This window comes from Staurois parvus, unplaced genomic scaffold (assembly GCF_062004578.1).
Source record: "Staurois parvus isolate SC_StPar_1 unplaced genomic scaffold, SC_StPar_1.0 ptg000025l, whole genome shotgun sequence".
NCBI lineage: Eukaryota > Metazoa > Chordata > Amphibia > Anura > Ranidae > Staurois > Staurois parvus.
In genome coordinates, this window is record NW_028317821.1 from 11,169,755 (window position 1) to 11,190,486 (window position 20,732).

The window sequence follows — 20,732 nt, forward strand, 5'->3', positions numbered from 1 at the left end:
CTACGCCGCTTTCCGCTGATTTTTTCACCCATTGTACTTTAGCATAGACTTTCAGGTTGGAAGACACAAAAAAAATCCCAAGATTAGGTTTCTGTAGTGTAGTGGTTATCACGTTCGCCTTACACGCGAAAGGTCCCCGGTTCGAAACCGGGCAGAAACACAATGCACCTCGTTTGTGCTTTTAGCCACAGTCTACGCCGCTTTCCTCTGCTTTTTTCACCCATTGTACTTTAGCATAGACCTACAGCTTGGAAGACACAAAAACTAGCAAGAAAGGGTTTCTGTAGTGTAGTGGTTATCACATTCGCCTCACACGCGAAAGGTCCCCGGTTCAAAACCGGGCAGAAACAATGCTTACCTTTAACTTTTTCCCGCATAGGTTGACTCAACACTTGTCCCACGCCTTTCCCGTGTAACAGCCGTACGTGAAATTTGTACATCTCCGTCAGAGTTTCCGTGCATTCCCCACAATGTCAGTTCTTCATCTCCTGGAGTGTGAGTTGACAAGGAGTACTTGAAAACCCTTGCTTGAAGCTTTTAGGTGAGCTGGTTATCTTGTCCCACACAGGGAAATTTTCACTGCAGACCCTATGTGAGTTGAGCAGCAAAACCTGCTGCCTATTGCTCTAAGTGTTTAGATATACTTACTTTCTGGACCCAAAGGCAATGGGAATGTGGACTTTGGCTCTCCTGCCTAGTCAGCTGACCTGGAAAACCTGAAGACCATTGGTGTATATCTTCAGCTGAGCTGTTGAGAAACAGGTGTAGAAAAGCTAGAGCTGACGTATATGACTCACAGTTTCTTGGCAGTAGCGGCTGTTTTGAGAATGTTTTAATCTGCAAGGAAGGTAAAGGAAACTCAAGCTATGAAAAAACCAGAAACAAAAAGTAACCCACGAGGTGACCAGTGCTTCCGACCTCACGTCCGAAAGCAGGCAGCCGTGGTGGGTTTCTGTAGTGTAGTGGTTATCACGTTCGCCTAACACGCAAAATGTCCCCGGTTCGAAACCGGGCAGAAACACAATGCACCTCGTTTGTGCTTTTAGCCACAGTCTACGCCGCTTTCCGCTGCTTTTTTCACCCATTGTACTTTAGCATAGACTTTCAGGTTGGAAGACACGAAAAAAATCCCAAGATTAGGTTTCTGTAGTGTAGTGGTTATCACGTTCGCCTTACACGCGAAAGGTCCCCGGTTCGAAACCGGGCAGAAACACAATGCACCTCGTTTGTGCTTTTAGCCACAGTCTACGCCGCTTTCCTCTGCTTTTTTCACCCATTGTACTTTAGCATAGACCTACAGCTTGGAAGACACAAAAACTAGCAAGAAAGGGTTTCTGTAGTGTAGTGGTTATCACATTCGCCTCACACGCGAAAGGTCCCCGGTTCGAAACCGGGCAGAAACAATGCTTACCTTTAACTTTTTCCCGCATAGGTTGACTCAACACTTGTCCCACGCCTTTCCCGTGTAACAGCCGTACGTGAAATTTGCACATCTCCGTCAGAGTTTCCGTGCATTCCCCACAATGTCAGTTCTTCATCTCCTGGAGTGTGAGTTGACAAGGAGTACTTGAAAACCCTTGCTTGAAGCTTTTAGGTGAGCTGGTTATCTTGTCCCACACAGGGAAATTTTCACTGCAGACCCTATGTGAGTTGAGCAGCAAAACCTGCTGCCTATTGCTCTAAGTGTTTAGATATACTTACTTTCTGGACCCAAAGGCAATGGGAATGTGGACTTTGGCTCTCCTGCCTAGTCAGCTGACCTGGAAAACCTGAAGACCATTGGTGTATATCTTCAGCTGAGCTGTTGAGAAACAGGTGTAGAAAAGCTAGAGCTGACGTATATGACTCACAGTTTCTTGGCAGTAGCGGCTGTTTTGAGAATGTTTTAATCTGCAAGGAAGGTAAAGGAAACTCAAGCTATGAAAAAAACAGAAACAAAAAGTAACCCACGAGGTGACCAGTGCTTCCGACCTCACGTCTGAAAGCAGGCAGCCGTGGTGGGTTTCTGTAGTGTAGTGGTTATCACGTTTGCCTAACACGCAAAAGGTCCCCGGTTCGAAACCGGGCAGAAACACAATGCACCTCGTTTGTGCTTTTAGCCACAGTCTACGCCGCTTTCCGCTGCTTTTTTCACCCATTGTACTTTAGCATAGACTTTCAGGTTGGAAGACACGAAAAAAATCCCAAGATTAGGTTTCTGTAGTGTAGTGGTTATCACGTTCGCCTTACACGCGAAAGGTCCCCGGTTCGAAACCGGGCAGAAACACAATGCACCTCATTTGTGCTTTTAGCCACAGTCTACGCCGCTTTCCTCTGCTTTTTTCACCCATTGTACTTTAGCATAGACCTACAGCTTGGAAGACACAAAAACTAGCAAGAAAGGGTTTCTGTAGTGTAGTGGTTATCACGTTCGCCTCACACGCGAAAGGTCCCCGGTTCGAAACCGGGCAGAAACAATGCTTACCTTTAACTTTTTCCCGCATAGGTTGACTCAACACTTGTCCCACGCCTTTCCCGTGTAACAGCCGTACGTGAAATTTGCACATCTCCATCAGAGTTTCCGTGCATTCCCCACAATGTCAGTTCTTCATCTCCTGGAGTGTGAGTTGACAAGGAGTACTTGAAAACCCTTGCTTGAAGCTTTTAGGTGAGCTGGTTATCTTGTCCCACACAGGGAAATTTTCACTGCAGACCCTATGTGAGTTGAGCAGCAAAACCTGCTGCCTATTGCTCTAAGTGTTTAGATATACTTACTTTCTGGACCCAAAGGCAATGGGAATGTGGACTTTGGCTCTCCTGCCTAGTCAGCTGACCTGGAAAACCTGAAGACCATTGGTGTATATCTTCAGCTGAGCTGTTGAGAAACAGGTGTAGAAAAGCTAGAGCTGACGTATATGACTCACAGTTTCTTGGCAGTAGCGGCTGTTTTGAGAATGTTTTAATCTGCAAGGAAGGTAAAGGAAACTCAAGCTATGAAAAAACCAGAAACAAAAAGTAACCCACGAGGTGACCAGTGCTTCCGACCTCACGTCTGAAAGCAGGCAGCCGTGGTGGGTTTCTGTAGTGTAGTGGTTATCACGTTCGCCTAACACGCAAAAGGTCCCCGGTTCGAAACCGGGCAGAAACACAATGCACCTCGTTTGTGCTTTTAGCCACAGTCTACGCCGCTTTCCGCTGCTTTTTTCACCCATTGTACTTTAGCATAGACTTTCAGGTTGGAAGACACGAAAAAAATCCCAAGATTAGGTTTCTGTAGTGTAGTGGTTATCACGTTCGCCTTACACGCGAAAGGTCCCCGGTTCGAAACCGGGCAGAAACACAATGCACCTCATTTGTGCTTTTAGCCACAGTCTACGCCGCTTTCCTCTGCTTTTTTCACCCATTGTACTTTAGCATAGACCTACAGCTTGGAAGACACAAAAACTAGCAAGAAAGGGTTTCTGTAGTGTAGTGGTTATCACGTTCGCCTCACACGCGAAAGGTCCCCGGTTCGAAACCGGGCAGAAACAATGCTTACCTTTAACTTTTTCCCGCATAGGTTGACTCAACACTTGTCCCACGCCTTTCCCGTGTAACAGCCGTACGTGAAATTTGCACATCTCCATCAGAGTTTCCGTGCATTCCCCACAATGTCAGTTCTTCATCTCCTGGAGTGTGAGTTGACAAGGAGTACTTGAAAACCCTTGCTTGAAGCTTTTAGGTGAGCTGGTTATCTTGTCCCACACAGGGAAATTTTCACTGCAGACCCTATGTGAGTTGAGCAGCAAAACCTGCTGCCTATTGCTCTAAGTGTTTAGATATACTTACTTTCTGGACCCAAAGGCAATGGGAATGTGGACTTTGGCTCTCCTGCCTAGTCAGCTGACCTGGAAAACCTGAAGACCATTGGTGTATATCTTCAGCTGAGCTGTTGAGAAACAGGTGTAGAAAAGCTAGAGCTGACGTATATGACTCACAGTTTCTTGGCAGTAGCGGCTGTTTTGAGAATGTTTTAATCTGCAAGGAAGGTAAAGGAAACTCAAGCTATGAAAAAAACAGAAACAAAAAGTAACCCACGAGGTGACCAGTGCTTCCGACCTCACGTCTGAAAGCAGGCAGCCGTGGTGGGTTTCTGTAGTGTAGTGGTTATCACGTTCGCCTAACACGCAAAAGGTCCCCGGTTCGAAACCGGGCAGAAACACAATGCACCTCGTTTGTGCTTTTAGCCACAGTCTACGCCGCTTTCCGCTGCTTTTTTCACCCATTGTACTTTAGCATAGACTTTCAGGTTGGAAGACACGAAAAAAATCCCAAGATTAGGTTTCTGTAGTGTAGTGGTTATCAAGTTCGCCTTACACGCGAAAGGTCCCCGGTTCGAAACCGGGCAGAAACACAATGCACCTCGTTTGTGCTTTTAGCCACAGTCTACGCCGCTTTCCTCTGCTTTTTTCACCCATTGTACTTTAGCATAGACCTACAGCTTGGAAGACACAAAAACTAGCAAGAAAGGGTTTCTGTAGTGTAGTGGTTATCACATTCGCCTCACACGCGAAAGGTCCCCGGTTCGAAACCAGGCAGAAACAATGCTTACCTTTAACTTTTTCCCGCATAGGTTGACTCAACACTTGTCCCACGCCTTTCCCGTGTAACAGCCGTACGTGAAATTTGCACATCTCCGTCAGAGTTTCCGTGCATTCCCCACAATGTCAGTTCTTCATCTCCTGGAGTGTGAGTTGACAAGGAGTACTTGAAAACCCTTGCTTGAAGCTTTTAGGTGAGCTGGTTATCTTGTCCCACACAGGGAAATTTTCACTGCAGACCCTATGTGAGTTGAGCAGCAAAACCTGCTGCCTATTGCTCTAAGTGTTTAGATATACTTACTTTCTGGACCCAAAGGCAATGGGAATGTGGACTTTGGCTCTCCTGCCTAGTCAGCTGACCTGGAAAACCTGAAGACCATTGGTGTATATCTTCAGCTGAGCTGTTGAGAAACAGGTGTAGAAAAGCTAGAGCTGACGTATATGACTCACAGTTTCTTGGCAGTAGCGGCTGTTTTGAGAATGTTTTAATCTGCAAGGAAGGTAAAGGAAACTCAAGCTATGAAAAAAACAGAAACAAAAAGTAACCCACGAGGTGACCAGTGCTTCCGACCTCACGTCTGAAAGCAGGCAGCCGTGGTGGGTTTCTGTAGTGTAGTGGTTATCACGTTTGCCTAACACGCAAAAGGTCCCCGGTTCGAAACCGGGCAGAAACACAATGCACCTCGTTTGTGCTTTTAGCCACAGTCTACGCCGCTTTCCGCTGCTTTTTTCACCCATTGTACTTTAGCATAGACTTTCAGGTTGGAAGACACGAAAAAAATCCCAAGATTAGGTTTCTGTAGTGTAGTGGTTATCACGTTCGCCTTACACGCGAAAGGTCCCCGGTTCGAAACCGGGCAGAAACACAATGCACCTCATTTGTGCTTTTAGCCACAGTCTACGCCGCTTTCCTCTGCTTTTTTCACCCATTGTACTTTAGCATAGACCTACAGCTTGGAAGACACAAAAACTAGCAAGAAAGGGTTTCTGTAGTGTAGTGGTTATCACGTTCGCCTCACACGCGAAAGGTCCCCGGTTCGAAACCGGGCAGAAACAATGCTTACCTTTAACTTTTTCCCGCATAGGTTGACTCAACACTTGTCCCACGCCTTTCCCGTGTAACAGCCGTACGTGAAATTTGCACATCTCCATCAGAGTTTCTGTGCATTCCCCACAATGTCAGTTCTTCATCTCCTGGAGTGTGAGTTGACAAGGAGTACTTGAAAACCCTTGCTTGAAGCTTTTAGGTGAGCTGGTTATCTTGTCCCACACAGGGAAATTTTCACTGCAGACCCTATGTGAGTTGAGCAGCAAAACCTGCTGCCTATTGCTCTAAGTGTTTAGATATACTTACTTTCTGGACCCAAAGGCAATGGGAATGTGGACTTTGGCTCTCCTGCCTAGTCAGCTGACCTGGAAAACCTGAAGACCATTGGTGTATATCTTCAGCTGAGCTGTTGAGAAACAGGTGTAGAAAAGCTAGAGCTGACGTATATGACTCACAGTTTCTTGGCAGTAGCGGCTGTTTTGAGAATGTTTTAATCTGCAAGGAAGGTAAAGGAAACTCAAGCTATGAAAAAGCCAGAAACAAAAAGTAACCCACGAGGTGACCAGTGCTTCCAACCTCACGTCTGAAAGCAGGCAGCCGTGGTGGGTTTCTGTAGTGTAGTGGTTATCACGTTTGCCTAACACGCAAAAGGTCCCCGGTTCGAAACCGGGCAGAAACACAATGCACCTCGTTTGTGCTTTTAGCCACAGTCTACGCCGCTTTCCGCTGCTTTTTTCACCCATTGTACTTTAGCATAGACTTTCAGGTTGGAAGACACGAAAAAAATCCCAAGATTAGGTTTCTGTAGTGTAGTGGTTATCACGTTCGCCTTACACGCGAAAGGTCCCCGGTTCGAAACCGGGCAGAAACACAATGCACCTCATTTGTGCTTTTAGCCACAGTCTACGCCGCTTTCCTCTGCTTTTTTCACCCATTGTACTTTAGCATAGACCTACAGCTTGGAAGACACAAAAACTAGCAAGAAAGGGTTTCTGTAGTGTAGTGGTTATCACGTTCGCCTCACACGCGAAAGGTCCCCGGTTCGAAACCGGGCAGAAACAATGCTTACCTTTAACTTTTTCCCGCATAGGTTGACTCAACACTTGTCCCACGCCTTTCCCGTGTAACAGCCGTACGTGAAATTTGCACATCTCCGTCAGAGTTTCCGTGCATTCCCCACAATGTCAGTTCTTCATCTCCTGGAGTGTGAGTTGACAAGGAGTACTTGAAAACCCTTGCTTGAAGCTTTTAGGTGAGCTGGTTATCTTGTCCCACACAGGGAAATTTTCACTGCAGACCCTATGTGAGTTGAGCAGCAAAACCTGCTGCCTATTGCTCTAAGTGTTTAGATATACTTACTTTCTGGACCCAAAGGCAATGGGAATGTGGACTTTGGCTCTCCTGCCTAGTCAGCTGACCTGGAAAACCTGAAGACCATTGGTGTATATCTTCAGCTGAGCTGTTGAGAAACAGGTGTAGAAAAGCTAGAGCTGACGTATATGACTCACAGTTTCTTGGCAGTAGCGGCTGTTTTGAGAATGTTTTAATCTGCAAGGAAGGTAAAGGAAACTCAAGCTATGAAAAAGCCAGAAACAAAAAGTAACCCACGAGGTGACCAGTGCTTCCGACCTCACGTCCGAAAGCAGGCAGCCGTGGTGGGTTTCTGTAGTGTAGTGGTTATCACGTTCGCCTAACACGCGAAAGGTCCCCGGTTCGAAACCGGGCAGAAACACAATGCACCTCGTTTGTGCTTTTAGCCACAGTCTACGCCGCTTTCCGCTGATTTTTTCACCCATTGTACTTTAGCATAGACTTTCAGGTTGGAAGACACAAAAAAAATCCCAAGATTAGGTTTCTGTAGTGTAGTGGTTATCACGTTCGCCTTACACGCGAAAGGTCCCCAGTTCGAAACCGGGCAGAAACACAATGCACCTCATTTGTGCTTTTAGCCACAGTCTACGCCGCTTTCCTCTGCTTTTTTCACCCATTGTACTTTAGCATAGACCTACAGCTTGGAAGACACAAAAACTAGCAAGAATGGGTTTCTGTAGTGTAGTGGTTATCACGTTCGCCTCACACGCGAAAGGTCCCCGGTTCGAAACCGGGCAGAAACAATGCTTACCTTTAACTTTTTCCCGCATAGGTTGACTCAACACTTGTCCCACGCCTTTCCCGTGTAACAGCCGTATGTGAAATTTGCACATCTCCGTCAGAGTTTCCGTGCATTCCCCACAATGTCAGTTCTTCATCTCCTGGAGTGTGAGTTGACAAGGAGTACTTGAAAACCCTTGCTTGAAGCTTTTAGGTGAGCTGGTTATCTTGTCCCACACAGGGAAATTTTCACTGCAGACCCTATGTGAGTTGAGCAGCAAAACCTGCTGCCTATTGCTCTAAGTGTTTAGATATACTTACTTTCTGGACCCAAAGGCAATGGGAATGTGGACTTTGGCTCTCCTGCCTAGTCAGCTGACCTGGAAAACCTGAAGACCATTGGTGTATATCTTCAGCTGAGCTGTTGAGAAACAGGTGTAGAAAAGCTAGAGCTGACGTATATGACTCACAGTTTCTTGGCAGTAGCGGCTGTTTTGAGAATGTTTTAATCTGCAAGGAAGGTAAAGAAAACTCAAGCTATGAAAAAAACAGAAACAAAAAGTAACCCACGAGGTGACCAGTGCTTCCGACCTCACGTCTGAAAGCAGGCAGCCGTGGTGGGTTTCTGTAGTGTAGTGGTTATCACGTTTGCCTAACACGCAAAAGGTCCCCGGTTCGAAACCGGGCAGAAACACAATGCACCTCGTTTGTGCTTTTAGCCACAGTCTACGCCGCTTTCCGCTGCTTTTTTCACCCATTGTACTTTAGCATAGACTTTCAGGTTGGAAGACACGAAAAAAATCCCAAGATTAGGTTTCTGTAGTGTAGTGGTTATCACGTTCGCCTTACACGCGAAAGGTCCCCGGTTCGAAACCGGGCAGAAACACAATGCACCTCATTTGTGCTTTTAGCCACAGTCTACGCCGCTTTCCTCTGCTTTTTTCACCCATTGTACTTTAGCATAGACCTACAGCTTGGAAGACACAAAAACTAGCAAGAAAGGGTTTCTGTAGTGTAGTGGTTATCACGTTCGCCTCACACGCGAAAGGTCCCCGGTTCGAAACCGGGCAGAAACAATGCTTACCTTTAACTTTTTCCCGCATAGGTTGACTCAACACTTGTCCCACGCCTTTCCCGTGTAACAGCCGTACGTGAAATTTGCACATCTCCGTCAGAGTTTCCGTGCATTCCCCACAATGTCAGTTCTTCATCTCCTGGAGTGTGAGTTGACAAGGAGTACTTGAAAACCCTTGCTTGAAGCTTTTAGGTGAGCTGGTTATCTTGTCCCACACAGGGAAATTTTCACTGCAGACCCTATGTGAGTTGAGCAGCAAAACCTGCTGCCTATTGCTCTAAGTGTTTAGATATACTTACTTTCTGGACCCAAAGGCAATGGGAATGTGGACTTTGGCTCTCCTGCCTAGTCAGCTGACCTGGAAAACCTGAAGACCATTGGTGTATATCTTCAGCTGAGCTGTTGAGAAACAGGTGTAGAAAAGCTAGAGCTGACGTATATGACTCACAGTTTCTTGGCAGTAGCGGCTGTTTTGAGAATGTTTTAATCTGCAAGGAAGGTAAAGGAAACTCAAGCTATGAAAAAGCCAGAAACAAAAAGTAACCCACGAGGTGACCAGTGCTTCCGACCTCACGTCCGAAAGCAGGCAGCCGTGGTGGGTTTCTGTAGTGTAGTGGTTATCACGTTCGCCTAACACGCGAAAGGTCCCCGGTTCGAAACCGGGCAGAAACACAATGCACCTCGTTTGTGCTTTTAGCCACAGTCTACGCCGCTTTCCGCTGATTTTTTCACCCATTGTACTTTAGCATAGACTTTCAGGTTGGAAGACACAAAAAAAATCCCAAGATTAGGTTTCTGTAGTGTAGTGGTTATCACGTTCGCCTTACACGCGAAAGGTCCCCAGTTCGAAACCGGGCAGAAACACAATGCACCTCATTTGTGCTTTTAGCCACAGTCTACGCCGCTTTCCTCTGCTTTTTTCACCCATTGTACTTTAGCATAGACCTACAGCTTGGAAGACACAAAAACTAGCAAGAATGGGTTTCTGTAGTGTAGTGGTTATCACGTTCGCCTCACACGCGAAAGGTCCCCGGTTCGAAACCGGGCAGAAACAATGCTTACCTTTAACTTTTTCCCGCATAGGTTGACTCAACACTTGTCCCACGCCTTTCCCGTGTAACAGCCGTATGTGAAATTTGCACATCTCCGTCAGAGTTTCCGTGCATTCCCCACAATGTCAGTTCTTCATCTCCTGGAGTGTGAGTTGACAAGGAGTACTTGAAAACCCTTGCTTGAAGCTTTTAGGTGAGCTGGTTATCTTGTTCCACACAGGGAAATTTTCACTGCAGACCCTATGTGAGTTGAGCAGCAAAACCTGCTGCCTATTGCTCTAAGTGTTTAGATATACTTACTTTCTGGACCCAAAGGCAATGGGAATGTGGACTTTGGCTCTCCTGCCTAGTCAGCTGACCTGGAAAACCTGAAGACCATTGGTGTATATCTTCAGCTGAGCTGTTGAGAAACAGGTGTAGAAAAGCTAGAGCTGACGTATATGACTCACAGTTTCTTGGCAGTAGCGGCTGTTTTGAGAATGTTTTAATCTGCAAGGAAGGTAAAGGAAACTCAAGCTATGAAAAAACCAGAAACAAAAAGTAACCCACGAGGTGACCAGTGCTTCCGACCTCACGTCCGAAAGCAGGCAGCCGTGGTGGGTTTCTGTAGTGTAGTGGTTATCACGTTCGCCTAACACGCGAAAGGTCCCCGGTTCGAAACCGGGCAGAAACACAATGCACCTCATTTGTTCTTTTAGCCACAGTCTGCGCCGCTTTCCGCTACTTTTTTCACCCATTGTACTTTAGCATAGACTTTCAGGTTGGAAGACACGAAAAAAATCCCAAGATTAGGTGTCTGTAGTGTAGTGGTTATCACGTTCGCCTTACACGCGAAAGGTCCCCGGTTCGAAACCGGGCAGAAACACAATGCACCTCGTTTGTGCTTTTAGCCACAGTCTACGCCGCTTTCCTCTGCTTTTTTCACCCATTGTACTTTAGCATAGACCTACAGCTTGGAAGACACAAAAACTAGCAAGAAAGGGTTTCTGTAGTGTAGTGGTTATCACGTTCGCCTCACACGCGAAAGGTCCCCGGTTCGAAACCGGGCAGAAACAATGCTTACCTTTAACTTTTTCCCGCATAGGTTGACTCAACACTTGTCCCACGCCTTTCCCGTGTAACAGCCGTACGTGAAATTTGCACATCTCCGTCAGAGTTTCCGTGCATTCCCCACAATGTCAGTTCTTCATCTCCTGGAGTGTGAGTTGACAAGGAGTACTTGAAAACCCTTGCTTGAAGCTTTTAGGTGAGCTGGTTATCTTGTCCCACACAGGGAAATTTTCACTGCAGACCCTATGTGAGTTGAGCAGCAAAACCTGCTGCCTATTGCTCTAAGTGTTTAGATATACTTACTTTCTGGACCCAAAGGCAATGGGAATGTGGACTTTGGCTCTCCTGCCTAGTCAGCTGACCTGGAAAACCTGAAGACCATTGGTGTATATCTTCAGCTGAGCTGTTGAGAAACAGGTGTAGAAAAGCTAGAGCTGACGTATATGACTCACAGTTTCTTGGCAGTAGCGGCTGTTTTGAGAATGTTTTAATCTGCAAGGAAGGTAAAGGAAACTCAAGCTATGAAAAAACCAGAAACAAAAAGTAACCCACGAGGTGACCAGTGCTTCCGACCTCACGTCTGAAAGCAGGCAGCCGTGGTGGGTTTCTGTAGTGTAGTGGTTATCACGTTCGCCTAACACGCGAAAGGTCCCCGGTTCGAAACCGGGCAGAAACACAATGCACCTCATTTGTTCTTTTAGCCACAGTCTGCGCCGCTTTCCGCTACTTTTTTCACCCATTGTACTTTAGCATAGACTTTCAGGTTGGAAGACACGAAAAAAATCCCAAGATTAGGTTTCTGTAGTTTAGTGGTTATCACGTTCGCCTTACACGCGAAAGGTCCCCGGTACGAAACCGGGCAGAAACACAATGCACCTCGTTTGTGCTTTTAGCCACAGTCTACGCCGCTTTCCTCTGCTTTTTTCACCCATTGTACTTTAGCATAGACCTACAGCTTGGAAGACACAAAAACTAGCAAGAAAGGGTTTCTGTAGTGTAGTGGTTATCACGTTCGCCTCACACGCGAAAGGTCCCCGGTTCGAAACCGGGCAGAAACAATGCTTACCTTTAACTTTTTCCCGCATAGGTTGACTCAACACTTGTCCCACGCCTTTCCCGTGTAACAGCCGTACGTGAAATTTGCACATCTCCGTCAGAGTTTCCGTGCATTCCCCACAATGTCAGTTCTTCATCTCCTGGAGTGTGAGTTGACAAGGAGTACTTGAAAACCCTTGCTTGAAGCTTTTAGGTGAGCTGGTTATCTTGTCCCACACAGGGAAATTTTCACTGCAGACCCTATGTGAGTTGAGCAGCAAAACCTGCTGCCTATTGCTCTAAGTGTTTAGATATACTTACTTTCTGGACCCAAAGGCAATGGGAATGTGGACTTTGGCTCTCCTGCCTAGTCAGCTGACCTGGAAAACCTGAAGACCATTGGTGTATATCTTCAGCTGAGCTGTTGAGAAACAGGTGTAGAAAAGCTAGAGCTGACGTATATGACTCACAGTTTCTTGGCAGTAGCGGCTGTTTTGAGAATGTTTTAATCTGCAAGGAAGGTAAAGGAAACTCAAGCTATGAAAAAGCCAGAAACAAAAAGTAACCCACGAGGTGACCAGTGCTTCCGACCTCACGTCCGAAAGCAGGCAGCCGTGGTGGGTTTCTGTAGTGTAGTGGTTATCACGTTCGCCTAACACGCGAAAGGTCCCCGGTTCGAAACCGGGCAGAAACACAATGCACCTCATTTGTTCTTTTAGCCACAGTCTGCGCCGCTTTCCGCTACTTTTTTCACCCATTGTACTTTAGCATAGACTTTCAGGTTGGAAGACACGAAAAAAATCCCAAGATTAGGTGTCTGTAGTGTAGTGGTTATCACGTTTGCCTTACACGCGAAAGGTCCCCGGTTCGAAACCGGGCAGAAACACAATGCACCTCGTTTGTGCTTTTAGCCACAGTCTACGCCGCTTTCCTCTGCTTTTTTCACCCATTGTACTTTAGCATAGACCTACAGCTTGGAAGACACAAAAACTAGCAAGAAAGGGTTTCTGTAGTGTAGTGGTTATCACGTTCGCCTCACACGCGAAAGGTCCCCGGTTCGAAACCGGGCAGAAACAATGCTTACCTTTAACTTTTTCCCGCATAGGTTGACTCAACACTTGTCCCACGCCTTTCCCGTGTAACAGCCGTACGTGAAATTTGCACATCTCCGTCAGAGTTTCCGTGCATTCCCCACAATGTCAGTTCTTCATCTCCTGGAGTGTGAGTTGACAAGGAGTACTTGAAAACCCTTGCTTGAAGCTTTTAGGTGAGCTGGTTATCTTGTCCCACACAGGGAAATTTTCACTGCAGACCCTATGTGAGTTGAGCAGCAAAACCTGCTGCCTATTGCTCTAAGTGTTTAGATATACTTATTTTCTGGACCCAAAGGCAATGGGAATGTGGACTTTGGCTCTCCTGCCTAGTCAGCTGACCTGGAAAACCTGAAGACCATTGGTGTATATCTTCAGCTGAGCTGTTGAGAAACAGGTGTAGAAAAGCTAGAGCTGACGTATATGACTCACAGTTTCTTGGCAGTAGCGGCTGTTTTGAGAATGTTTTAATCTGCAAGGAAGGTAAAGGAAACTCAAGCTATGAAAAAACCAGAAACAAAAAGTAACCCACGAGGTGACCAGTGCTTCCGACCTCACGTCCGAAAGCAGGCAGCCGTGGTGGGTTTCTGTAGTGTAGTGGTTATCACGTTCGCCTAACACGCAAAAGGTCCCCGGTTCGAAACCGGGCAGAAACACAATGCACCTCGTTTGTGCTTTTAGCCACAGTCTACGCCGCTTTCCGCTGCTTTTTTCACCCATTGTACTTTAGCATAGACTTTCAGGTTGGAAGACACGAAAAAAATCCCAAGATTAGGTTTCTGTAGTGTAGTGGTTATCACGTTCGCCTTACACGCGAAAGGTCCCCGGTTCGAAACCGGGCAGAAACACAATGCACCTCGTTTGTGCTTTTAGCCACAGTCTACGCCGCTTTCCTCTGCTTTTTTCACCCATTGTACTTTAGCATAGACCTACAGCTTGGAAGACACAAAAACTAGCAAGAAAGGGTTTCTGTAGTGTAGTGGTTATCACATTCGCCTCACACGCGAAAGGTCCCCGGTTCGAAACCGGGCAGAAACAATGCTTACCTTTAACTTTTTCCCGCATAGGTTGACTCAACACTTGTCCCACGCCTTTCCCGTGTAACAGCCGTACGTGAAATTTGCACATCTCCGTCAGAGTTTCCGTGCATTCCCCACAATGTCAGTTCTTCATCTCCTGGAGTGTGAGTTGACAAGGAGTACTTGAAAACCCTTGCTTGAAGCTTTTAGGTGAGCTGGTTATCTTGTCCCACACAGGGAAATTTTCACTGCAGACCCTATGTGAGTTGAGCAGCAAAACCTGCTGCCTATTGCTCTAAGTGTTTAGATATACTTACTTTCTGGACCCAAAGGCAATGGGAATGTGGACTTTGGCTCTCCTGCCTAGTCAGCTGACCTGGAAAACCTGAAGACCATTGGTGTATATCTTCAGCTGAGCTGTTGAGAAACAGGTGTAGAAAAGCTAGAGCTGACGTATATGACTCACAGTTTCTTGGCAGTAGCGGCTGTTTTGAGAATGTTTTAATCTGCAAGGAAGGTAAAGGAAACTCAAGCTATGAAAAAACCAGAAACAAAAAGTAACCCACGAGGTGACCAGAGCTTCCGACCTCACGTCTGAAAGCAGGCAGCCGTGGTGGGTTTCTGTAGTGTAGTGGTTATCACGTTCGCCTAACACGCGAAAGGTCCCCGGTTCGAAACCGGGCAGAAACACAATGCACCTCATTTGTTCTTTTAGCCACAGTCTGCGCAGCTTTCCGCTACTTTTTTCACCCATTGTACTTTAGCATAGACTTTCAGGTTGGAAGACACGAAAAAAATCCCAAGATTAGGTTTCTGTAGTGTAGTGGTTATCACGTTCGCCTTACACGCGAAAGGTCCCCGGTTCGAAACCGGGCAGAAACAATGCTTACCTTTAACTTTTTCCCGCATAGGTTGACTCAACACTTGTCCCACGCCTTTCCCGTGTAACAGCCGTACGTGAAATTTGTACATCTCCGTCAGAGTTTCCGTGCATTCCCCACAATGTCAGTTCTTCATCTCCTGGAGTGTGAGTTGACAAGGAGTACTTGAAAACCCTTGCTTGAAGCTTTTAGGTGAGCTGGTTATCTTGTCCCACACAGGGAAATTTTCACTGCAGACCCTATGTGAGTTGAGCAGCAAAACCTGCTGCCTATTGCTCTAAGTGTTTAGATATACTTACTTTCTGGACCCAAAGGCAATGGGAATGTGGACTTTGGCTCTCCTGCCTAGTCAGCTGACCTGGAAAACCTGAAGACCATTGGTGTATATCTTCAGCTGAGCTGTTGAGAAACAGGTGTAGAAAAGCTAGAGCTGACGTATATGACTCACAGTTTCTTGGCAGTAGCGGCTGTTTTGAGAATGTTTTAATCTGCAAGGAAGGTAAAGGAAACTCAAGCTATGAAAAAGCCAGAAACAAAAAGTAACCCACGAGGTGACCAGTGCTTCCGACCTCACGTCCGAAAGCAGGCAGCCGTGGTGGGTTTCTGTAGTGTAGTGGTTATCACGTTCGCCTAACACGCGAAAGGTCCCCGGTTCGAAACCGGGCAGAAACACAATGCACCTCGTTTGTGCTTTTAGCCACAGTCTACGCCGCTTTCCGCTGATTTTTTCACCCATTGTACTTTAGCATAGACTTTCAGGTTGGAAGACACAAAAAAAATCCCAAGATTAGGTTTCTGTAGTGTAGTGGTTATCACGTTCGCCTTACACGCGAAAGGTCCCCAGTTCGAAACCGGGCAGAAACACAATGCACCTCATTTGTGCTTTTAGCCACAGTCTACGCCGCTTTCCTCTGCTTTTTTCACCCATTGTACTTTAGCATAGACCTACAGCTTGGAAGACACAAAAACTAGCAAGAATGGGTTTCTGTAGTGTAGTGGTTATCACGTTCGCCTCACACGCGAAAGGTCCCCGGTTCGAAACCGGGCAGAAACAATGCTTACCTTTAACTTTTTCCCGCATAGGTTGACTCAACACTTGTCCCACGCCTTTCCCGTGTAACAGCCGTACGTGAAATTTGCACATCTCCGTCAGAGTTTCCGTGCATTCCCCACAATGTCAGTTCTTCATCTCCTGGAGTGTGAGTTGACAAGGAGTACTTGAAAACCCTTGCTTGAAGCTTTTAAGTGAGCTGGTTATCTTGTTCCACACAGGGAAATTTTCACTGCAGACTCTATGTGAGTTGAGCAGCAAAACCTGCTGCCTATTGCTCTAAGTGTTTAGATATACTTACTTTCTGGACCCAAAGGCAATGGGAATGTGGACTTTGGCTCTCCTGCCTAGTCAGCTGACCTGGAAAACCTGAAGACCATTGGTGTATATCTTCAGCTGAGCTGTTGAGAAACAGGTGTAGAAAAGCTAGAGCTGACGTATATGACTCACAGTTTCTTGGCAGTAGCGGCTGTTTTGAGAATGTTTTAATCTGCAAGGAAGGTAAAGGAAACTCAAGCTATGAAAAAACCAGAAACAAAAAGTAACCCACGAGGTGACCAGTGCTTCCGACCTCACGTCCGAAAGCAGGCAGCCGTGGTGGGTTTCTGTAGTGTAGTGGTTATCACGTTCGCCTAACACGCGAAAGGTCCCCGGTTCGAAACCGGGCAGAAACACAATGCACCTCATTTGTTCTTTTAGCCACAGTCTGCGCCGCTTTCCGCTACTTTTTTCACCCATTGTACTTTAGCATAGACTTTCAGGTTGGAAGACACGAAAAAAATCCCAAGATTAGGTGTCTGTAGTGTAGTGGTTATCACGTTCGCCTTACACGCGAAAGGTCCCCGGTTCGAAACCGGGCAGAAACACAATGCACCTCGTTTGTGCTTTTAGCCACAGTCTACGCCGCTTTCCTCTGCTTTTTTCACCCATTGTACTTTAGCATAGACCTACAGCTTGGAAGACACAAAAACTAGCAAGAAAGGGTTTCTGTAGTGTAGTGGTTATCACGTTCGCCTCACACGCGAAAGGTCCCCGGTTCGAAACCGGGCAGAAACAATGCTTACCTTTAACTTTTTCCCGCATAGGTTGACTCAACACTTGTCCCACGCCTTTCCCGTGTAACAGCCGTACGTGAAATTTGCACATCTCCGTCAGAGTTTCCGTGCATTCCCCACAATGTCAGTTCTTCATCTCCTGGAGTGTGAGTTGACAAGGAGTACTTGAAAACCCTTGCTTGAAGCTTTTAGGTGAGCTGGTTATCTTGTCCCACACAGGGAAATTTTCACTGCAGACCCTATGTGAGTTGAGCAGCAAAACCTGCTGCCTATTGCTCTAAGTGTTTAGATATACTTACTTTCTGGACCCAAAGGCAATGGGAATGTGGACTTTGGCTCTCCTGCCTAGTCAGCTGACCTGGAAAACCTGAAGACCATTGGTGTATATCTTCAGCTGAGCTGTTGAGAAACAGGTGTAGAAAAGCTAGAGCTGACGTATATGACTCACAGTTTCTTGGCAGTAGCGGCTGTTTTGAGAATGTTTTAATCTGCAAGGAAGGTAAAGGAAACTCAAGCTATGAAAAAACCAGAAACAAAAAGTAACCCACGAGGTGACCAGTGCTTCCGACCTCACGTCTGAAAGCAGGCAGCCGTGGTGGGTTTCTGTAGTGTAGTGGTTATCACGTTCGCCTAACACGCGAAAGGTCCCCGGTTCGAAACCGGGCAGAAACACAATGCACCTCATTTGTTCTTTTAGCCACAGTCTGCGCCGCTTTCCGCTACTTTTTTCACCCATTGTACTTTAGCATAGACTTTCAGGTTGGAAGACACGAAAAAAATCCCAAGATTAGGTTTCTGTAGTGTAGTGGTTATCACGTTCGCCTTACACGCGAAAGGTCCCCGGTTCGAAACCGGGCAGAAACACAATGCACCTCGTTTGTGCTTTTAGCCACAGTCTACGCCGCTTTCCGCTGATTTTTTCACCCATTGTACTTTAGCATAGACTTTCAGGTTGGAAGACACAAAAAAAATCCCAAGATTAGGTTTCTGTAGTGTAGTGGTTATCACGTTCGCCTTACACGCGAAAGGTCCCCAGTTCGAAACCGGGCAGAAACACAATGCACCTCATTTGTGCTTTTAGCCACAGTCTACGCCGCTTTCCTCTGCTTTTTTCACCCATTGTACTTTAGCATAGACCTACAGCTTGGAAGACACAAAAACTAGCAAGAATGGGTTTCTGTAGTGTAGTGGTTATCACGTTCGCCTCACACGCGAAAGGTCCCCGGTTCGAAACCGGGCAGAAACAATGCTTACCTTTAACTTTTTCCCGCATAGGTTGACTCAACACTTGTCCCACGCCTTTCCCGTGTAACAGCCGTACGTGAAATTTGCACATCTCCGTCAGAGTTTCCGTGCATTCCCCACAATGTCAGTTCTTCATCTCCTGGAGTGTGAGTTGACAAGGAGTACTTGAAAACCCTTGCTTGAAGCTTTTAAGTGAGCTGGTTATCTTGTTCCACACAGGGAAATTTTCACTGCAGACTCTATGTGAGTTGAGCAGCAAAACCTGCTGCCTATTGCTCTAAGTGTTTAGATATACTTACTTTCTGGACCCAAAGGCAATGGGAATGTGGACTTTGGCTCTCCTGCCTAGTCAGCTGACCTGGAAAACCTGAAGACCATTGGTGTATATCTTCAGCTGAGCTGTTGAGAAACAGGTGTAGAAAAGCTAGAGCTGACGTATATGACTCACAGTTTCTTGGCAGTAGCGGCTGTTTTGAGAATGTTTTAATCTGCAAGGAAGGTAAAGGAAACTCAAGCTATGAAAAAACCAGAAACAAAAAGTAACCCACGAGGTGACCAGTGCTTCCGACCTCACGTCCGAAAGCAGGCAGCCGTGGTGGGTTTCTGTAGTGTAGTGGTTATCACGTTCGCCTAACACGCGAAAGGTCCCCGGTTCGAAACCGGGCAGAAACACAATGCACCTCATTTGTTCTTTTAGCCACAGTCTGCGCCGCTTTCCGCTACTTTTTTCACCCATTGTACTTTAGCATAGACTTTCAGGTTGGAAGACACGAAAAAAATCCCAAGATTAGGTGTCTGTAGTGTAGTGGTTATCACGTTCGCCTTACACGCGAAAGGTCCCCGGTTCGAAACCGGGCAGAAACACAATGCACCTCGTTTGTGCTTTTAGCCACAGTCTACGCCGCTTTCCTCTGCTTTTTTCACCCATTGTACTTTAGCATAGACCTACAGCTTGGAAGACACAAAAACTAGCAAGAAAGGGTTTCTGTAGTGTAGTGGTTATCACGTTCGCCTCACACGCGAAAGGTCCCCGGTTCGAAACCGGGCAGAAACAATGCTTACCTTTAACTTTTTCCCGCATAGGTTGACTCAACACTTGTCCCACGCCTTTCCCGTGTAACAGCCGTACGTGAAATTTGCACATCTCCGTCAGCGTTTCCGTGCATTCCCCACAATGTCAGTTCTTCATCTCCTGGAGTGTGAGTTGACAAGGAGTACTTGAAAACCCTTGCTTGAAGCTTTTAGGTGAGCTGGTTATCTTGTCCCACACAGGGAAATTTTCACTGCAGACCCTATGTGAGTTGAGCAGCAAAACCTGCTGCCTATTGCTCTAAGTGTTTAGATATACTTACTTTCTGGACCCAAAGGCAATGGGAATGTGGACTTTGGCTCTCCTGCCTAGTCAGCTGACCTGGAAAACCTGAAGACCATTGGTGTATATCTTCAGCTGAGCTGTTGAGAAACAGGTGTAGAAAAGCTAGAGCTGACGTATATGACTCACAGTTTCTTGGCAGTAGCGGCTGTTTTGAGAATGTTTTAATCTGCAAGGAAGGTAAAGGAAACTCAAGCTATGAAAAAACCAGAAACAAAAAGTAACCCACGAGGTGACCAGTGCTTCCGACCTCACGTCTGAAAGCAGGCAGCCGTGGTGGGTTTCTGTAGTGTAGTGGTTATCACGTTCGCCTAACACGCGAAAGGTCCCCGGTTCGAAACCGGGCAGAAACACAATGCACCTCATTTGTTCTTTTAGCCACAGTCTGCGCCGCTTTCCGCTACTTTTTTCACCCATTGTACTTTAGCATAGACTTTCAGGTTGGAAGACACGAAAAAAATCCCAAGATTAGGTTTCTGTAGTGTAGTGGTTATCACGTTCGCCTTACACGCGAAAGGTCCCCGGTTCGAAACCGGGCAGAAACACAATGCACCTCGTTTGTGCTTTTAGCCACAGTCTACGCCGCTTTCCTCTGCTTTTTTCACCCATTGTACTTTAGCATAGACCTACAGCTTGGAAGACACAAAAACTAGCAAGAAAGGGTTTCTGTAGTGTAGTGGTTATCACATTCGCCTCACACGCGAAAGGTCCCCGGTTCGAAACCGGGCAGAAACAATGCTTACCTTTAACTTTTTCCCGCATAGGTTGACTCAACACTTGTCCCACGCCTTTCCCGTGTAACAGCCGTACGTGAAATTTGCACATCTCCGTCAGAGTTTCCGTGCATTCCCCACAATGTCAGTTCTTCATCTCCTGGAGTGTGAGTTGACAAGGAGTACTTGAAAACCCTTGCTTGAAGCTTTTAGGTGAGCTGGTTATCTTGTCCCACACAGGGAAATTTTCACTGCAGACCCTATGTGAGTTGAGCAGCAAAACCTGCTGCCTATTGCTCTAAGTGTTTAGATATACTTACTTTCTGGACCCAAAGGCAATGGGAATGTGGACTTTGGCTCTCCTGCCTAGTCAGCTGACCTGGAAAACCTGAAGA

At 46.6% G+C, this 20,732-nt stretch overlaps 59 non-coding genes across 59 annotated transcripts; all 59 read left to right on the forward strand.

Annotated features, from left to right (window-relative positions):
- The first annotated feature begins 87 nt into the window (after positions 1 to 87).
- On the forward strand, positions 88 to 160 carry TRNAV-UAC (transfer RNA valine (anticodon UAC)). The gene has a single exon. It is a non-coding gene; the product is annotated as a tRNA-Val (tRNA).
- A 117-nt stretch (positions 161 to 277) lies between these two features.
- Positions 278 to 350, forward strand: TRNAV-CAC (transfer RNA valine (anticodon CAC)). The gene has a single exon. It is a non-coding gene; the product is annotated as a tRNA-Val (tRNA).
- Positions 351 to 948: 598 nt separating this feature from the next.
- Positions 949 to 1,021, forward strand: TRNAV-AAC (transfer RNA valine (anticodon AAC)). Its single transcript has one exon. It is a non-coding gene; the product is annotated as a tRNA-Val (tRNA).
- A 119-nt stretch (positions 1,022 to 1,140) lies between these two features.
- On the forward strand, positions 1,141 to 1,213 carry TRNAV-UAC (transfer RNA valine (anticodon UAC)). The gene has a single exon. It is a non-coding gene; the product is annotated as a tRNA-Val (tRNA).
- A 117-nt stretch (positions 1,214 to 1,330) lies between these two features.
- Positions 1,331 to 1,403, forward strand: TRNAV-CAC (transfer RNA valine (anticodon CAC)). The gene has a single exon. It is a non-coding gene; the product is annotated as a tRNA-Val (tRNA).
- Positions 1,404 to 2,001: 598 nt separating this feature from the next.
- On the forward strand, positions 2,002 to 2,074 carry TRNAV-AAC (transfer RNA valine (anticodon AAC)). Its single transcript has one exon. It is a non-coding gene; the product is annotated as a tRNA-Val (tRNA).
- A 119-nt stretch (positions 2,075 to 2,193) lies between these two features.
- Positions 2,194 to 2,266, forward strand: TRNAV-UAC (transfer RNA valine (anticodon UAC)). Its single transcript has one exon. It is a non-coding gene; the product is annotated as a tRNA-Val (tRNA).
- Positions 2,267 to 2,383: 117 nt separating this feature from the next.
- On the forward strand, positions 2,384 to 2,456 carry TRNAV-CAC (transfer RNA valine (anticodon CAC)). Its single transcript has one exon. It is a non-coding gene; the product is annotated as a tRNA-Val (tRNA).
- Positions 2,457 to 3,054: 598 nt separating this feature from the next.
- TRNAV-AAC (transfer RNA valine (anticodon AAC)) lies at positions 3,055 to 3,127 on the forward strand. The gene has a single exon. It is a non-coding gene; the product is annotated as a tRNA-Val (tRNA).
- Positions 3,128 to 3,246: 119 nt separating this feature from the next.
- On the forward strand, positions 3,247 to 3,319 carry TRNAV-UAC (transfer RNA valine (anticodon UAC)). Its single transcript has one exon. It is a non-coding gene; the product is annotated as a tRNA-Val (tRNA).
- A 117-nt stretch (positions 3,320 to 3,436) lies between these two features.
- Positions 3,437 to 3,509, forward strand: TRNAV-CAC (transfer RNA valine (anticodon CAC)). The gene has a single exon. It is a non-coding gene; the product is annotated as a tRNA-Val (tRNA).
- Positions 3,510 to 4,107: 598 nt separating this feature from the next.
- TRNAV-AAC (transfer RNA valine (anticodon AAC)) lies at positions 4,108 to 4,180 on the forward strand. Its single transcript has one exon. It is a non-coding gene; the product is annotated as a tRNA-Val (tRNA).
- Positions 4,181 to 4,299: 119 nt separating this feature from the next.
- Positions 4,300 to 4,372, forward strand: TRNAV-UAC (transfer RNA valine (anticodon UAC)). The gene has a single exon. It is a non-coding gene; the product is annotated as a tRNA-Val (tRNA).
- Positions 4,373 to 4,489: 117 nt separating this feature from the next.
- TRNAV-CAC (transfer RNA valine (anticodon CAC)) lies at positions 4,490 to 4,562 on the forward strand. The gene has a single exon. It is a non-coding gene; the product is annotated as a tRNA-Val (tRNA).
- Positions 4,563 to 5,160: 598 nt separating this feature from the next.
- Positions 5,161 to 5,233, forward strand: TRNAV-AAC (transfer RNA valine (anticodon AAC)). Its single transcript has one exon. It is a non-coding gene; the product is annotated as a tRNA-Val (tRNA).
- A 119-nt stretch (positions 5,234 to 5,352) lies between these two features.
- On the forward strand, positions 5,353 to 5,425 carry TRNAV-UAC (transfer RNA valine (anticodon UAC)). Its single transcript has one exon. It is a non-coding gene; the product is annotated as a tRNA-Val (tRNA).
- Positions 5,426 to 5,542: 117 nt separating this feature from the next.
- On the forward strand, positions 5,543 to 5,615 carry TRNAV-CAC (transfer RNA valine (anticodon CAC)). The gene has a single exon. It is a non-coding gene; the product is annotated as a tRNA-Val (tRNA).
- Positions 5,616 to 6,213: 598 nt separating this feature from the next.
- TRNAV-AAC (transfer RNA valine (anticodon AAC)) lies at positions 6,214 to 6,286 on the forward strand. Its single transcript has one exon. It is a non-coding gene; the product is annotated as a tRNA-Val (tRNA).
- Positions 6,287 to 6,405: 119 nt separating this feature from the next.
- On the forward strand, positions 6,406 to 6,478 carry TRNAV-UAC (transfer RNA valine (anticodon UAC)). The gene has a single exon. It is a non-coding gene; the product is annotated as a tRNA-Val (tRNA).
- A 117-nt stretch (positions 6,479 to 6,595) lies between these two features.
- Positions 6,596 to 6,668, forward strand: TRNAV-CAC (transfer RNA valine (anticodon CAC)). The gene has a single exon. It is a non-coding gene; the product is annotated as a tRNA-Val (tRNA).
- Positions 6,669 to 7,266: 598 nt separating this feature from the next.
- On the forward strand, positions 7,267 to 7,339 carry TRNAV-AAC (transfer RNA valine (anticodon AAC)). The gene has a single exon. It is a non-coding gene; the product is annotated as a tRNA-Val (tRNA).
- Positions 7,340 to 7,458: 119 nt separating this feature from the next.
- On the forward strand, positions 7,459 to 7,531 carry TRNAV-UAC (transfer RNA valine (anticodon UAC)). Its single transcript has one exon. It is a non-coding gene; the product is annotated as a tRNA-Val (tRNA).
- Positions 7,532 to 7,648: 117 nt separating this feature from the next.
- Positions 7,649 to 7,721, forward strand: TRNAV-CAC (transfer RNA valine (anticodon CAC)). Its single transcript has one exon. It is a non-coding gene; the product is annotated as a tRNA-Val (tRNA).
- Positions 7,722 to 8,319: 598 nt separating this feature from the next.
- TRNAV-AAC (transfer RNA valine (anticodon AAC)) lies at positions 8,320 to 8,392 on the forward strand. The gene has a single exon. It is a non-coding gene; the product is annotated as a tRNA-Val (tRNA).
- Positions 8,393 to 8,511: 119 nt separating this feature from the next.
- On the forward strand, positions 8,512 to 8,584 carry TRNAV-UAC (transfer RNA valine (anticodon UAC)). The gene has a single exon. It is a non-coding gene; the product is annotated as a tRNA-Val (tRNA).
- Positions 8,585 to 8,701: 117 nt separating this feature from the next.
- TRNAV-CAC (transfer RNA valine (anticodon CAC)) lies at positions 8,702 to 8,774 on the forward strand. Its single transcript has one exon. It is a non-coding gene; the product is annotated as a tRNA-Val (tRNA).
- Positions 8,775 to 9,372: 598 nt separating this feature from the next.
- TRNAV-AAC (transfer RNA valine (anticodon AAC)) lies at positions 9,373 to 9,445 on the forward strand. The gene has a single exon. It is a non-coding gene; the product is annotated as a tRNA-Val (tRNA).
- Positions 9,446 to 9,564: 119 nt separating this feature from the next.
- TRNAV-UAC (transfer RNA valine (anticodon UAC)) lies at positions 9,565 to 9,637 on the forward strand. The gene has a single exon. It is a non-coding gene; the product is annotated as a tRNA-Val (tRNA).
- A 117-nt stretch (positions 9,638 to 9,754) lies between these two features.
- TRNAV-CAC (transfer RNA valine (anticodon CAC)) lies at positions 9,755 to 9,827 on the forward strand. Its single transcript has one exon. It is a non-coding gene; the product is annotated as a tRNA-Val (tRNA).
- A 598-nt stretch (positions 9,828 to 10,425) lies between these two features.
- Positions 10,426 to 10,498, forward strand: TRNAV-AAC (transfer RNA valine (anticodon AAC)). The gene has a single exon. It is a non-coding gene; the product is annotated as a tRNA-Val (tRNA).
- Positions 10,499 to 10,617: 119 nt separating this feature from the next.
- On the forward strand, positions 10,618 to 10,690 carry TRNAV-UAC (transfer RNA valine (anticodon UAC)). The gene has a single exon. It is a non-coding gene; the product is annotated as a tRNA-Val (tRNA).
- A 117-nt stretch (positions 10,691 to 10,807) lies between these two features.
- On the forward strand, positions 10,808 to 10,880 carry TRNAV-CAC (transfer RNA valine (anticodon CAC)). The gene has a single exon. It is a non-coding gene; the product is annotated as a tRNA-Val (tRNA).
- A 598-nt stretch (positions 10,881 to 11,478) lies between these two features.
- TRNAV-AAC (transfer RNA valine (anticodon AAC)) lies at positions 11,479 to 11,551 on the forward strand. The gene has a single exon. It is a non-coding gene; the product is annotated as a tRNA-Val (tRNA).
- A 119-nt stretch (positions 11,552 to 11,670) lies between these two features.
- TRNAV-UAC (transfer RNA valine (anticodon UAC)) lies at positions 11,671 to 11,743 on the forward strand. The gene has a single exon. It is a non-coding gene; the product is annotated as a tRNA-Val (tRNA).
- A 117-nt stretch (positions 11,744 to 11,860) lies between these two features.
- TRNAV-CAC (transfer RNA valine (anticodon CAC)) lies at positions 11,861 to 11,933 on the forward strand. Its single transcript has one exon. It is a non-coding gene; the product is annotated as a tRNA-Val (tRNA).
- A 598-nt stretch (positions 11,934 to 12,531) lies between these two features.
- On the forward strand, positions 12,532 to 12,604 carry TRNAV-AAC (transfer RNA valine (anticodon AAC)). Its single transcript has one exon. It is a non-coding gene; the product is annotated as a tRNA-Val (tRNA).
- Positions 12,605 to 12,723: 119 nt separating this feature from the next.
- On the forward strand, positions 12,724 to 12,796 carry TRNAV-UAC (transfer RNA valine (anticodon UAC)). Its single transcript has one exon. It is a non-coding gene; the product is annotated as a tRNA-Val (tRNA).
- Positions 12,797 to 12,913: 117 nt separating this feature from the next.
- TRNAV-CAC (transfer RNA valine (anticodon CAC)) lies at positions 12,914 to 12,986 on the forward strand. The gene has a single exon. It is a non-coding gene; the product is annotated as a tRNA-Val (tRNA).
- A 598-nt stretch (positions 12,987 to 13,584) lies between these two features.
- Positions 13,585 to 13,657, forward strand: TRNAV-AAC (transfer RNA valine (anticodon AAC)). The gene has a single exon. It is a non-coding gene; the product is annotated as a tRNA-Val (tRNA).
- A 119-nt stretch (positions 13,658 to 13,776) lies between these two features.
- On the forward strand, positions 13,777 to 13,849 carry TRNAV-UAC (transfer RNA valine (anticodon UAC)). The gene has a single exon. It is a non-coding gene; the product is annotated as a tRNA-Val (tRNA).
- A 117-nt stretch (positions 13,850 to 13,966) lies between these two features.
- TRNAV-CAC (transfer RNA valine (anticodon CAC)) lies at positions 13,967 to 14,039 on the forward strand. Its single transcript has one exon. It is a non-coding gene; the product is annotated as a tRNA-Val (tRNA).
- Positions 14,040 to 14,637: 598 nt separating this feature from the next.
- Positions 14,638 to 14,710, forward strand: TRNAV-AAC (transfer RNA valine (anticodon AAC)). Its single transcript has one exon. It is a non-coding gene; the product is annotated as a tRNA-Val (tRNA).
- A 119-nt stretch (positions 14,711 to 14,829) lies between these two features.
- TRNAV-UAC (transfer RNA valine (anticodon UAC)) lies at positions 14,830 to 14,902 on the forward strand. Its single transcript has one exon. It is a non-coding gene; the product is annotated as a tRNA-Val (tRNA).
- A 598-nt stretch (positions 14,903 to 15,500) lies between these two features.
- On the forward strand, positions 15,501 to 15,573 carry TRNAV-AAC (transfer RNA valine (anticodon AAC)). The gene has a single exon. It is a non-coding gene; the product is annotated as a tRNA-Val (tRNA).
- Positions 15,574 to 15,692: 119 nt separating this feature from the next.
- TRNAV-UAC (transfer RNA valine (anticodon UAC)) lies at positions 15,693 to 15,765 on the forward strand. The gene has a single exon. It is a non-coding gene; the product is annotated as a tRNA-Val (tRNA).
- Positions 15,766 to 15,882: 117 nt separating this feature from the next.
- TRNAV-CAC (transfer RNA valine (anticodon CAC)) lies at positions 15,883 to 15,955 on the forward strand. The gene has a single exon. It is a non-coding gene; the product is annotated as a tRNA-Val (tRNA).
- A 598-nt stretch (positions 15,956 to 16,553) lies between these two features.
- On the forward strand, positions 16,554 to 16,626 carry TRNAV-AAC (transfer RNA valine (anticodon AAC)). The gene has a single exon. It is a non-coding gene; the product is annotated as a tRNA-Val (tRNA).
- Positions 16,627 to 16,745: 119 nt separating this feature from the next.
- On the forward strand, positions 16,746 to 16,818 carry TRNAV-UAC (transfer RNA valine (anticodon UAC)). The gene has a single exon. It is a non-coding gene; the product is annotated as a tRNA-Val (tRNA).
- Positions 16,819 to 16,935: 117 nt separating this feature from the next.
- TRNAV-CAC (transfer RNA valine (anticodon CAC)) lies at positions 16,936 to 17,008 on the forward strand. Its single transcript has one exon. It is a non-coding gene; the product is annotated as a tRNA-Val (tRNA).
- A 598-nt stretch (positions 17,009 to 17,606) lies between these two features.
- On the forward strand, positions 17,607 to 17,679 carry TRNAV-AAC (transfer RNA valine (anticodon AAC)). Its single transcript has one exon. It is a non-coding gene; the product is annotated as a tRNA-Val (tRNA).
- Positions 17,680 to 17,798: 119 nt separating this feature from the next.
- Positions 17,799 to 17,871, forward strand: TRNAV-UAC (transfer RNA valine (anticodon UAC)). Its single transcript has one exon. It is a non-coding gene; the product is annotated as a tRNA-Val (tRNA).
- Positions 17,872 to 17,990: 119 nt separating this feature from the next.
- Positions 17,991 to 18,063, forward strand: TRNAV-UAC (transfer RNA valine (anticodon UAC)). Its single transcript has one exon. It is a non-coding gene; the product is annotated as a tRNA-Val (tRNA).
- Positions 18,064 to 18,180: 117 nt separating this feature from the next.
- On the forward strand, positions 18,181 to 18,253 carry TRNAV-CAC (transfer RNA valine (anticodon CAC)). Its single transcript has one exon. It is a non-coding gene; the product is annotated as a tRNA-Val (tRNA).
- A 598-nt stretch (positions 18,254 to 18,851) lies between these two features.
- TRNAV-AAC (transfer RNA valine (anticodon AAC)) lies at positions 18,852 to 18,924 on the forward strand. The gene has a single exon. It is a non-coding gene; the product is annotated as a tRNA-Val (tRNA).
- A 119-nt stretch (positions 18,925 to 19,043) lies between these two features.
- On the forward strand, positions 19,044 to 19,116 carry TRNAV-UAC (transfer RNA valine (anticodon UAC)). Its single transcript has one exon. It is a non-coding gene; the product is annotated as a tRNA-Val (tRNA).
- A 117-nt stretch (positions 19,117 to 19,233) lies between these two features.
- On the forward strand, positions 19,234 to 19,306 carry TRNAV-CAC (transfer RNA valine (anticodon CAC)). Its single transcript has one exon. It is a non-coding gene; the product is annotated as a tRNA-Val (tRNA).
- Positions 19,307 to 19,904: 598 nt separating this feature from the next.
- TRNAV-AAC (transfer RNA valine (anticodon AAC)) lies at positions 19,905 to 19,977 on the forward strand. The gene has a single exon. It is a non-coding gene; the product is annotated as a tRNA-Val (tRNA).
- Positions 19,978 to 20,096: 119 nt separating this feature from the next.
- On the forward strand, positions 20,097 to 20,169 carry TRNAV-UAC (transfer RNA valine (anticodon UAC)). Its single transcript has one exon. It is a non-coding gene; the product is annotated as a tRNA-Val (tRNA).
- Positions 20,170 to 20,286: 117 nt separating this feature from the next.
- TRNAV-CAC (transfer RNA valine (anticodon CAC)) lies at positions 20,287 to 20,359 on the forward strand. The gene has a single exon. It is a non-coding gene; the product is annotated as a tRNA-Val (tRNA).
- Positions 20,360 to 20,732: the final 373 nt, after the last annotated feature.